The sequence below is a fragment of the Nansenia antarctica genome (genome assembly GCF_963989245.1).
Source record: "Nansenia antarctica genome assembly, chromosome: 5".
Classification (NCBI taxonomy): domain Eukaryota; kingdom Metazoa; phylum Chordata; class Actinopteri; order Argentiniformes; family Microstomatidae; genus Nansenia; species Nansenia antarctica.
The window spans coordinates 57996758-58009811 of record NC_137690.1 but is presented as its reverse complement, the minus strand read 5'-3'; positions in this window follow the sequence as shown (position 1 = coordinate 58009811).

Here is a 13054-nt window from a genome sequence, read left to right as displayed (position 1 = left end):
TTTTGGGGCCAGTGCTCAGAGGAGCACCTAGGGATGCTGCTTGGTGCTCCCCGAGCTCGCGAGTCACGACCCGTCCCACAGGATGGATGAAAAAGGGATACATGGATAACTTATATTAGCAAAACGACATTCATTCATAAATAAAGATGAATGAACAAATGATTGTGTGCAAAACAAAATAAACAAATGCAAAATCAAATGACTGCTCTTTAAGCATGAAAGTCTGTCAGACTCCTTTAAACACAATGAAATCAACTGACATCTCTTTAAGCACTAACTGAATGTCTGTTCTTTAAACACACTGAAATAAACGGACATCTCTTTAAGCACTGCTCTGTTCTGTAAACACTGAAATCAACTTTTCAACAAAAAGTTACAGCCTAAGCATTTATTTATGCTACAAGCTTAATCGTCATCATCACTGCTCTCTTGACTGCTGTAAATTATCACTGTCCTCAATTTCAACCATGGTAGAGGATGTTTTTTTTGTGATCAACTTTTTTTTTTTTTTTTTTTTTTTGGTGCGCAACAGCGCCTTCATGCGGCTGATCTGCCGCGCAGCATGCATTTTGGCGACGCATGCGCACTGGCGCACCAGTTATGTGCACCCCTGATAATGCGGTGTTATTACATATTGAAAGTGACTTTTTATTACATTTTGGGATTGTATTACATAATGTGCAGTTATTACATAATGAGGCTTAGCAAAATGGAAGCATATAGTAGACTAAATTCAAATGCTAATGCAATATGAGATTGCAATTGCATGTTCCACTTTTGCATGCATTCTTTCAGACAATATTCAAATGCAATTCTAATGATTTGCATTTTCATTTTCATGTACCTGATGTGCACATTCGCTGTCAATATTAAAATGATAATGCAAAGCCATTTGACATTTTATTTCCAAAGTCATGCGCTGCTTTGTAGCTGACAAAATCTGACAAAATTCTAATGTGAAAATGACTATGCAATCCCAAAATAGCATATTCATTTGCCACTTTTGCCTGCGTTATTTGAGTCAATATTCAAATTGTAATGCAATAATCTGATTAGCAATTGCATTTACATGTTCTAGGAAACACATCCGCTTTACAGCTGACAAAATTCTAACTCTCTATGCAATTCTCATGTTCTACCGGCCTGTCAGTCATTCTCTGGGGGCAGGACAATGTTTAACGCGCCGACCGGAAATAGCGGCAATTCCCCCTATCATCAGAATGATCACGCCCCTTTTTGGGTGATAGAAGTGTAGAAGTTTGACTGGCGGTCAATGGAAATGTATGGTCTTTGCTACTTTAATCCGATAAAATAAGAAAACCGTGCTTTTTAGATAGGATTAGATTAGGAGCCCAAATCCGATGGCCAGTTAGGCAAACTATTATATAGTGTCGTTGCCGATCAATGATCGACGTCGTTATATAGAGAAAATTAATGAAATAGGGGTTGATTCATCAGAGCAGTCATACGTCATCTCCCTGTCATCAGGCATTTGTAGTTCTTCATTTGATTTGCCGTGTAAATCCCCAGATGAGAGTGTTACATTAGTTTTCTTAACCCTTGTGTGATGTTCGGGACAACCGGACCCGTTTTAAATGTTTACTTAAAGAGAAATGGTACAAGAATACATTTTATCAATCTGAAACTCCATGGCCTTGACTTATTTTCTATGAAAAACATGTAAGAGGGAAAGATTATTTTTTTTACACATCCTACAATACCCCAACACATTTATGTCCTTCATAAGATGTTCGGGTCATTTAGGCCCGGATGCACAGAGACACACAGAAACATACGCACACTCACACTGACACTCACTCACTCACTCACACACCTCTGCTCAGGCTTTCCCGCGCCAAGAAGCCGTCTGCTCTCGCACTTTTTACCCTTTGAAGTGCAACATTTTTACATTTTTACATTTTCTTGCACTGTACAGAACGTATGCAACAACTGCAAAAAGTACATTTGAGGTACACACACTGTCACATTCTGTGGTTCATGTGTTGTGTAGACAGGCATACCCATGCACACACAATTGTAGCCAGTGTTATTTCAGAACTATTTGGGATTTTTCAGACATAATACTGTATTTTGACAGTGACAGTGAAAACAGTGTACATTCCGTTTGTGTTTTGTGATTCTGCATTTGCAGACATTTTTGAGAGATATATTTCATAGCTATTGGCAAAAACAATCTTAGTTTGGTTCTTTCATTTCTATTCTTGTTCATCACCTATATTTTCTTTACCGCTTTGATTATAATTAGATACATGTGAAAGTCAATTGACAATATAAATTCAAAATAATAAACAGCAATGAAAACATTGTTTCATTAACATTTTTCCTAGAGAAGTATGATTTATGACACCCATGTCTTTATTATAGTGGATTTTACATTTTCAAAGTTAGGGGCATCATGTGCATAAAAATGCTTCTACTCATCATACTGTCGTTCGGCCCCACCTATTCCCAGGGGTCTGACACTTTGTGGGTTGTTACTAAGCATCATCTGCTCCAGCCTCTCCAAAGGGCAGCCCCCTAGATCCACCAGAACAAAATATATGCACTTTTGAATGTGTACACAGTACCTATTGTGCATTATTGGGTACGGTACCTGTTTGTGCCCACAGGAGGCGCCCTTTAATATTATGGGCTATTTTGGGGCTTTCTTGCGCCCTGAGTATACCCCCTTGTACGGGTCACCCTTGGGACTAGGAGCACCGTGTCAGGACAAGTGCTTTTAAAACCCCAATGATGTCCCGGGTCAACTGGACCCGAACAGTACGAAAGGGTCCAAAAAGTGAACATCACACAAGGGTTAAGAGAGGATAATGAATACATCTGTTCAATGGGCATTTGCCTACTGTTAATCAGTGCCTACTGTTAATCAGTATTTAGCCTGTATGGTGTATATGAAGATGTTATAGCTAGCTAGCTACGATTTATCATGAAAATAATGAACAGCAAGCTAGATCCAAAACTAGGGCCGGTGGAGGAGGGCAAGTGTCACATTGGACAGACTACCAAAACAGAAAAATAAAGTAGCCTATCTTAACGACAGCAAAAGTGATGGATGTCAGAAATAGCCTACATTACCTGGAGATTCAATAAGGTACTTTTATATGACAGGATATGGGTTAGGGTTATATGACACCTGTAGCGAGATAGATAGATAGAGCCAAAAGTAAAAAGTCGCTGAGAGACGCAAGCAGGGTCTGGGCTGGTAATTGTATGACGCGCCAAACAATCCGCTGAGATGAAAAGTACGTTTTAGAGCATTTATTGAATAGAACAATCAAACTTGGCGACGTACAAAATAACCATAAGCGATCAAAACCCGAAAAATAACAAATAATGCGTAGCCTATAGAATATGCGTATAATGCGGTCAACAAAAATACAACGCTCCCCTCTCTCTCCACCGCCATGCAAGGTCCGCAGGTGCTTAAATTACCTTGCAATATCACTCCCCATAACCATATGACTTCTCAATACAGTGATCAAGGCAATAAACAAACAATCAAAGTAAACTCACAATAAACCCATTAGCCTGTTACACTAAATAGCCCCTAAATCATATTCATGCCTCCTACAACACCTCAGGCCTTTGGGTCGGGTGGTTCATCCACATGGATGGAGGCAGACTGAAAGGACACACATTCATTGCCTATTTCATAAATGATCTCCATATAACGACGTCGATCATTGATCGGCAACGACACTATATAATTGTTTGCCTGACTGGCCATCGGATTTGAGATCCTAATATCTAAAAAGCGATACAGTTTTCTTATTTTATCGGATTAAAGTAGCAAATACCACAAATTTCCATTGACTGCCAGTCAAACTTCTACACTTCTAGCACCCAACAGGGGATGTGATCGTTCTGATGACAGGGAGATTACGTGTAACTGCTCTGGAGTCAGACTGAAAGGACACACATTGCCAATTTCATTACTTTTCTCCATATAACGACGTCGATCATTGATCGGAAACCACACTATATAATAGTTTGCCTAACTGGCCATCGGATTTGGGCATCTAATATCTAAAAAGCAATACTGTTGTCTTATTTTATCTGATTAATGTAGCAAAGACCAGAAATTCCCATTGACCGCCAGTCAAACTTCTACACTTCTATCACCCAAAAAGGGGCGTGATCATTCTGATGATAGGAGGAATTGCCGCTATTTCCGGTCGGCGCGTTAAACATTGTCCTGCCCCCAGAGAATGACTGACAGGCCGGTAGAACATGAGAATTGCATAGAGAGTTTGAATTTTGTCAGCTGTAAAGCGGATGTGTTTCCTAGAACATGTAAATGCAATTGCTAATCAGATTATTGCATTACAATTTGAATATTGACTCAAATAACGCAGGCAAAAGTGGCAAATGAATATGCTATTTTGGGATTGCATACCCATTTTCACATTTGAATGAACTTTTGAATTTTGTCAGCTACAAAGCAGCGCATGACTTTGAAAATTAAATGTCACATGGCTTTGCATTATCATTTTAATATTGACAGCGAATGTGCACATCAAGTACATGAAAATGAAAATGCAAATCATTAGAATTGCATTTGAATTTGAATATTGTCTGAAAGAATGCATGCAAAAGTGGAACATGCAATTGCAATCTCATATTTCATTAGCATTTGAATTGAGTCTACTATATGCTTCCATATAACAAGGCCTATATTAGGAATTGCATTTCCAAAGTTAACAAAGGATACCAATGTTCAATGACTGACACGCCTACCACAACTAATCCAGAACTGTCTTATTTCAAAGTTGTCAAAAAAGATAATAATTAAAAAGAAGAAAATGGCGTGTTGAGATGCAGTATTTACAATTTGACAACTAGTTAAATCATAATAATAATAATAATAATAATAATAATAATAATACATTAGACTTATATACTGCTTTTCTAGACACTCAAAGACGTTTTACAAACTGAAAAGATCGAGTAGTAGAATAAAAAGAAACAAAAAGTATTGGGGTCTAATTCTTTTTTAGATTAATAAATCTAAATCTAAGTGTCTTTGTAGGACAATCTACTCTGTACACTGTAAGTATATCTAGATTTCGGGCGGAGAAGCGGCGAACAAGCAACGCCATCGTCCCCTCTCGAATGGCATTTTAACATTAAGTTAACAACACATCATGAAGAATTTAGTGTACATCATGATTACTACAGTAGAGAGAATGATATTATACAAGTGGCTAACCCTAACCTTAAGGTGCAGGAAGCAATGATTAATAATGATTTGATGATTTCTTAAAGCAAACTGACCAAATTCTGTTTCAAATTACTGAAATGTGTAGTTACTGTCTTGTTACATAATATAAGTGACACCAGCTGGTGTTTTGACCAACCAGTTGCCGAAGTAATTTATCCGTTTTTTTAATATTCTGAAACTACAGATTGTAGGGCTTTCAAATGATGTGTCATACATTGAAATCGGACAAAAGTTGAAGACGATATGCATATTTTAATGTTGGTACCTCTGAAATCACAAACCTGAGAAAAGCCTTTTAAAGATCTAGAGTTTTTCACACTTCTGCATAGCCAGGTAATGGGCGGTAACAATAGCTGGTTAATATTGCTGTGTTCAGTACTCAATGTCCAGCCTTATAGTTCAGTTTCAAGTTTTATTTGCCTAGTACAAGTACAGTTCTAACTGAGGGAGCACAACTGAGAACACACAACAGACGATACGCAGGTAAGTATTATGGGTGTAACAGTTCACGTATTCGTACCGAAAATCTTCAGTATGGGCCGTTCGGTTCGCTTTGCATGTCATAGCAGTGGACCATACTCTGTTGTCGACCACACTTTATGCTTTGCTTTAATAAATCCCTCTGCCACAAATTAATGGAAGACCTAGGCTTTGATATAACTGTTGAAGCCACACACTATGAAGTACATCCAGCAAATGAGCCACTAGACAATTACTTGGCCTTGCTGTGGATGACTGATTTAATATTTGATCAAGGTTGTCCACAATCACAAGCACACCGACTCAAGCATACTGTACATATAAATGTGCAGAGACAGAAACCACACACTCATGCACGCACACAAACACACACACACACACACACACACACACACACACACACACACACACACTCTCAACATGTCTCAAATAGCACATACACACAACATCAACAAATTGAGAAATGAGAAACATTCCATAAAAGTAACAAAGTGGATGAATTTTCTTAGTTTCCTTAGCAATAGGAGAAGGACAACTAACAGAGAGCAGGGGAGGTGTATTTCATTCACTAAAAACAAGAGAAGAAAATTGTCTATCAGGTACATCTCTAGAACTATGACTCACATTCCACCCCTGTGTCTTACTCACCTCCCCATAGGTATACCACACCCATGGCGGTAAGGTCAAGGAGGAGGGTCCAGACAAAGTCCGATCTGAAGACCTCAACGGTGGAACTGGCGAAGGATGATGACAAGTCACAACGGCACTTGGACTCCATGCCATTGGATCCCGGCCCACCTCTGCCAAGGACCGTGTGGTGGCTGCAGGCGCATCGGCCTCCCCATATTAAAATATGTCACATGCCTCTTACTCCGTTTAACATCCCGGATCGAAGCCTTGTGGCGATCAGGAAGTAGTGACGGGGGCAGGACCGTGACGTCTGTGAGCTCCTAGCTACAACCTGGCACACAGGCGGTGGGTGTTTGATTCAATCATTAAGCTCTTGGACTGAGGCAGAAAGAGCTTTCCGGCAGCTGCACCCATGAGTGAGCAGTCCTATCCAGGACCCACTCTGCTCACCCCAGTAGGGGGTGAGAAAAGGTGCCCTAAACATAGCCTGCCTCAAAAATTCCTGCCTGGACTACCGCATCCAGAGGGATCACCACCATGCGGTCGAAAACAGAAACAGAAACGGAATGGATATATATTGGAGCCTGGAACATGCAGATCCTAACGGAAAACCAAGCCGGTGACCAACCCGAAAGGCGAACTGCCATAATCTCTAGCTAAGGAGATCCCGGATCACACTCTCCGAAATACGACTAGCTGATGAAGGGCAGCTGAGGGAGGAAAAAGGCGGATATACATTCTTCTGGAAAGGAAAGCCTGCTGATGAGCCGTGAATCCATGGCGTGCGTTTTGCTATTAAGAACAGCCTCATCAGCCACCTCTGCGAACTCCCTGTGGGCATCAATGAACGCCTAATGACCATACGCCTGATGCTTGCAAGCAAGCAAATGGCCACCGTCATTAGTGCTTACACTCAAACACTTGATGCACAGGACGAAGTTAAGGAGGCCTTCTATGCTGACCTGGACAATATCCTAACCAAACTCCCCAAGGAGGACAAGCTAATCCTGCTTGGAGATAAACGCCAGGGTGGGATGAAACCACCAGCTATGGACAGGCAAAATGGGGAAAGAGGTTTTGGAAACACGAACTCCAACGGCATACTACTGCTAACAAAATGCTCAGAACACAACCTGGTCATCACCAACACACTTTTCCGCCAAAAGAACAAATTCAAAACATCATGGATGCATCATCGCTTTAAAATCTGGAACTTGACTATGTCATCGTCCGCACCAAAGACCGCCAGGATGTGCGAGAACGCGAGAGCGATGACCAGTGACCAGTTCTGCACCAACCACCGCCTCATTCGTTCCGTTATGTCCATCCGCCTCATGCGGAAAAGAAGGGTGCAAAAAAAGACAGAGCAGACCAAAACATAACCTTGAACGGCTGGGTGACACCACCTACCAACAACAGCTACAGGTCACTCTCAGTACAAACCTGCCCAAGCAATATCCAACTGACGTCGAAATACACTGGGACATGCTCAAGTGTACCATCCTGGACTCCTGCAAAAGCACCCTTGGACATAAAACTCATAAACATCAAGACTGGTATGATGAGAATGACAACGAAAAATCCAACAGCTCATCAGCATCAAGTGGCAAACCTTTATCACCTGGCAAAATTACATCAATCACAAGACTAAAAGAGCAGCCCATGCCAAAGCGAAAGCAGCCATTCAATCTCTGGTTAGGGGATTGAAGAACCAGTGGTGGACAAAGAAGGCTTTGGAGATCCAGGAACTAGCAGACTCTGGAGATATCAGAGGTTTCCTTGATGCCACAAGAGTGGTATAGGGCCCCAGTTATAGCTGCCTAACACCCTTTCGCTCCAAGGATGGGCAAACTTTTTAAAAAAGATGATGAGTCAATGGCAAACAGATGGAAAGAGCACTATGAAGAACTACAAAACAGGGACACCACTCCCGAGATGGAGGCCCTTGACCAACTCCCTCAGCAGCCCATACATGAGCATTGGAGCACCACCCAGCCTGGAAGAGGTACAGGACGCTGTACGGGCAATGAAGAACAACAAGGCCACTGGACCTGATGGCATCCCAGCAGAAGTCCTGAAGGAAGGTGTGCCAGATCTCCTAAGCCGCATCCACTCCATGCTCCTCAAAATATGGGAAGAGGAGAAAATCCCTGCACAACTTAGGGATGCCCTAATTGTCTCCATTATTTAAGAAGGGAGACAAGGCAGACTGTATAAATTACCGTGGCATTTCCCTCCTGTCCACCACTGGGAAAGCCCTAACTCAGGTTTTTGAGCTAACAAACTCATCCCCCTTTCAGAAAACATTCTTCCTTAGTCTCAGAGTGGATTCTGCCAAAACAGAGGTACCACCGACATGATTTTTATTGCTTGCCAAATCAAGAACAATGCTGGGAACTAAATCAACCATTATACATGGCCTTCATAGATCTCACCAAAGCCTTTGATTCAGTGAATAGTCAGGCCCTCTCGCTGGTTCTGGCAAAAATTGGCTGCCCAGAAAAATACATCTGAGACTGCTGATGACCGCTGATGATGATGATGCTGACTGCACATGAGGCAGGCACTTTGAGGTCTTGGTTAAGGCCTCGTCTTTTTCCTGCCTTATTTGTGTACTATTCTTCATTCTTTGTCTTCCTGACCAGACTGTGTCCCTTGTTAGGACTGCAAAGTGTGTGTGTGTGTGTGTGTGTGTGTGTGTGTGTGTGTGTGTGTGTGTGTGTGTGTGCATGTGTGTGTGTGTGTGCATGTCCTGCATTAGCACATAGCCCAAGGCGTCCTTGGACCCCTATTACCCTCAGCTAGCGGCAAGCTGTCAAGTTTACTTTGTTTTTTCAGCCTACCTCCACTCTCACCCCCCAATGATATTTTTTGGCAGCCCAAAATATCAACAACAATGAATTATTACACCCACACAACGACACAGTAACTCAGGAGGATTACAGTTTGTTGTACTCAGGGAACAAAATCTATACACACAAGCATTTAGGTGGATTGTGTGTGTGTGTGTGTGTGTGTGTGTGTGTGTGTGTGTGTGTGTGTGTGTGTGTGTGTGTGTGGGTGTGTGTGTGTGTGTGTGTGTGTGTGTGTGTGTGTGTGTGTGTGTGTGTGTGTGTCTGTGTCTGTGTCTGTCTGTCTCTGTCTTCCGGTCTGTTTGTGAATCTGTCTGCAAACATTTGTACAGCAACATGATGTGTTATGTTATGTATAGGAGCATCAAACATGAGTTAACAATAGGAAATCCACTCATGTTATTCATAGTTGCTAATTAATCTGTATTAAGATTCATTAAGATTGTATCAATATTGTTTTCCCTGAGTGTGATGGAAGCACTACAAAAGCATCATCATTCTGGAATAACTTGTGTTCCGACTGTATAAGAGAGAGACTCTTTTTCATGAACAGTCAAGGGATAAAGGGTCAGTTAGAAAGCAATTCAACAAATCAATTTCAGGTACATTTGGGTCAAGTCAAGATGTACAACATGTTCTTCTTTTCATTTGAATGACGCATGCATTTGGTACATTCTAACAAGCATACAAAGGTAGGCCTAATCAAAAATATATTTACACTGTTTTGTCATTTTCTTTTCTGTTTATTTCTGATATGTGACATGGCCTCCCCCCCCCTGTTTTTTTGTTTTGTTTTGTTTTTCTTTGCTTTTTGTTTGTTAGTTTGTTTAAAAAAATAAAAAAAGAGAAGAAGAGAGAACATTCTCTGTTATTGTTTATGGACAATGTACTGCATAACAAAGTGCAAAACTAGTTTTCTACTATTATATGGGACAATAACCTCCCCCACGGATACTAGTTGTTGTTGTTATGTCCTGTTGTGTACATGTCTCTGTGAAACTCAATACAAATATTAACCCCCCCAAAAAATTGTGGTGACCAGTGACCACCACGCAGACCCGGTAAACACACCACCCAGACAGGAGACAACACAGCGCTAAAGTTTCAAAACCGCCCACTGGACGTATTTATTTAGGAAAAAAGAAGAGTTACGGAGAAAGCAAAAAAGGTCCAACTAAAACTCGCCTCCGGGCGGCTAACGGTGGAACTTAAGGTGCCTCTAGGGGAGGGCAAAAGGGTGGACAGTTCCTCTCGGGGGGACACTCCGGTGTCCCGTCTCCGAGTTCCGGGGGGTATTTGGGCAGAGGGGCTGGTCGCTCCGCTATCGGCAGGCGGGCTCGCGCTCTCCCTACTCCCGGCTCTCTCTTTACTGTGGGGAAGAAGACATACAATTAGTCCCACCAGGCATTGATATTATCCGCCGTATAACGGCCCTCACCCATACGCGTGTCGTCGCGTAGCCTCTCGCTCCCTTTCTATGGAAGGCCATGCCCGCAAAAAACGGCTCGTCTCCACACGTGATATTTTGGCGACACTCCTCATTAATATGTATGAGTGCCTTGATTCAAGGTCCCTCATTGGCTATAATACGCGAGTCCATTTTAGCGGAGAGGGCTTTCCATACCTTTCTGACGCCTCCGCCTCCGCTTTTCATTCCTCCACCCGTTCGCGTCGCAGGTGCTCCGCATTCCCGTAACGAGCCCTCGACCTGATGGAGTGATGTGCACCAGCCAGGTGTGTTGGGCGTAGACTCCTTTAATGACGCGGCCCCTTAATCTATGCGGCCGCTGTCCAGGGTGCTGAAGGCCAGGTATACCACAATATATATATATATATATTTACACTGAACAAAAATATCAACGCAACACTTGTTTTTGTACACAAAAGGCCTATTTCTCTCAAATTGTGTTCTAATTTGTTTAAATCTGTGTTAGTGAGCACTTCTCTTTTCCCGAGATAATCCATCCACCTGACAGGTGTGGCATATCCAGATGCTGATTAGACAGCATGAATATTGCACAGATGTGCTTTAAGATGGTCACAATACAAGGCCACTCTAAAATGTGCAGTTTTATCACAGCACAATGCTACAGATGTTGCAGGTTTTGAGGGAGCGTGCAATGAGCGTGCAATTGGCAGGAATGCCCACCAGAGCTGTTGCCGGTAAATTGAATGTTCATTTCTCTACCATAAGCCATCTTCAAAGGCGTTTCCGAGAATTGGAAATGGAATTGGAAACGACTTTTAACATTCAATTCACAGGCAACAGCTCTGGTGGACATTCCTGGAGTCAGCATGCCAATTGCATGCTCCCTCAAAACTTGCAACACCTGTGGCATTGATAAAGTGTGATGAACCTGCACATTGTGACCAGCCTACGGCACATCTGTGCAGTAATCATGCTGTCTAATCAGCATTTGGATATGTCAGGGGGATGGATTATCTCAGCAAAGGACAAGTGCTCACTAACACAGATTTAAACAGAATTGAGAACCCAATTTGAGAGAAATAGGCTTTTTGTGTACATAGAAAAAGTCTTAGGTCTTTGATTTCAACTCATGAAAGATTTGACCAAAAAGAAGCAAAAAATGTGTTGCATGTATAATTTTGCTCAGTGTATTTTAGATAACCTCAGATCAAGTTGACTACATATTGGCAGACATGGATGTATTGAGAGAGTAGTCTTTGTGATAAAAGTATCAATTTGTTAACTTTGTAAGTCCGGATAGTCCGGTTGTATCTGCTTTAAATGACCGTGGATGGGAGCGGGACTAAGTGTACAGACAGTTTTAAATGCCATTAATGAGATAACTGGCAGCTGAAACTATTGGACAATATTGACACTAGGAGAGAATCAGTCCAACATTATGTTGTTTGCTCATGCTCGACACAGGAAGATTGCAAAGTACCATGACAAATGTTTGTCTGGAGTAAAATATCATCTTTTGAATACCTCCAGCTAGGACTATCTGTTATGTACGACAGTGTCATTGTCTTTGCAGCACTTTGTTGCCCTTTACGACGTCACGTTCTGTACGTCCGTTAGAGCTTTACGACGGTGTGTGTGTGTTGTCAGAATGAATGGGAGTTGACAGTAAACGGAGCTCAGTTTGTATACCTGTGTGGATCTACATTTATTAGCACAACACAAACATAATACTATCCCAGGCAACTTCACATTCCATGTGTTAAAGGCTACAATGATGTACAGCTCAGACCCCTCATTATTAAAAGTCTCTGTTCAATGCCACTCTTCTACTCTTCTTAACAACCTTCAATTAATCATCATTAGCATACAATACTGAACATTGATTTATTCAGCTCACTTACGCCAATGGCTCAAGTCAAAATCTACTGTTGAGCTATCAATGATCATCCATTAACAATGGCTGTGTTGGCTTTAAACACCTCTAATTTAAACCACTAGAGCCTCTACGGACGCTCACAGATGTCATGTGACACTTTAGAATAAAATAACTCTGCTATTGTGAACCCCATGCCACCCTCCATCCCTGACTTTTCATAAATGTGACAGTAGCTGGTGAAAGAGGGAACAATTCGGCAACCAATCAAAATGTTCAGACTTTTATTCAGAACAATTTAAATTGTTGAAAATCAATTATAGTAATTTGGTGAGTAAGCCCCACTACTCTACACTAACTAGGTAGTAGTGGTGATTACTCACCCAATCCATTGCATTGCAATATGTTGGCTTGACTAGTGAGTGTGTCATGGAACTTTGACATTTATTTAAAGTTTTCAGAATAAAAGTCCGAACATTTGGTCGGTTGCCGGCTTATTCACTCTTTCACCAGCTGCTGTCACAAAATGTCTGTTTTAAAGATGTCAG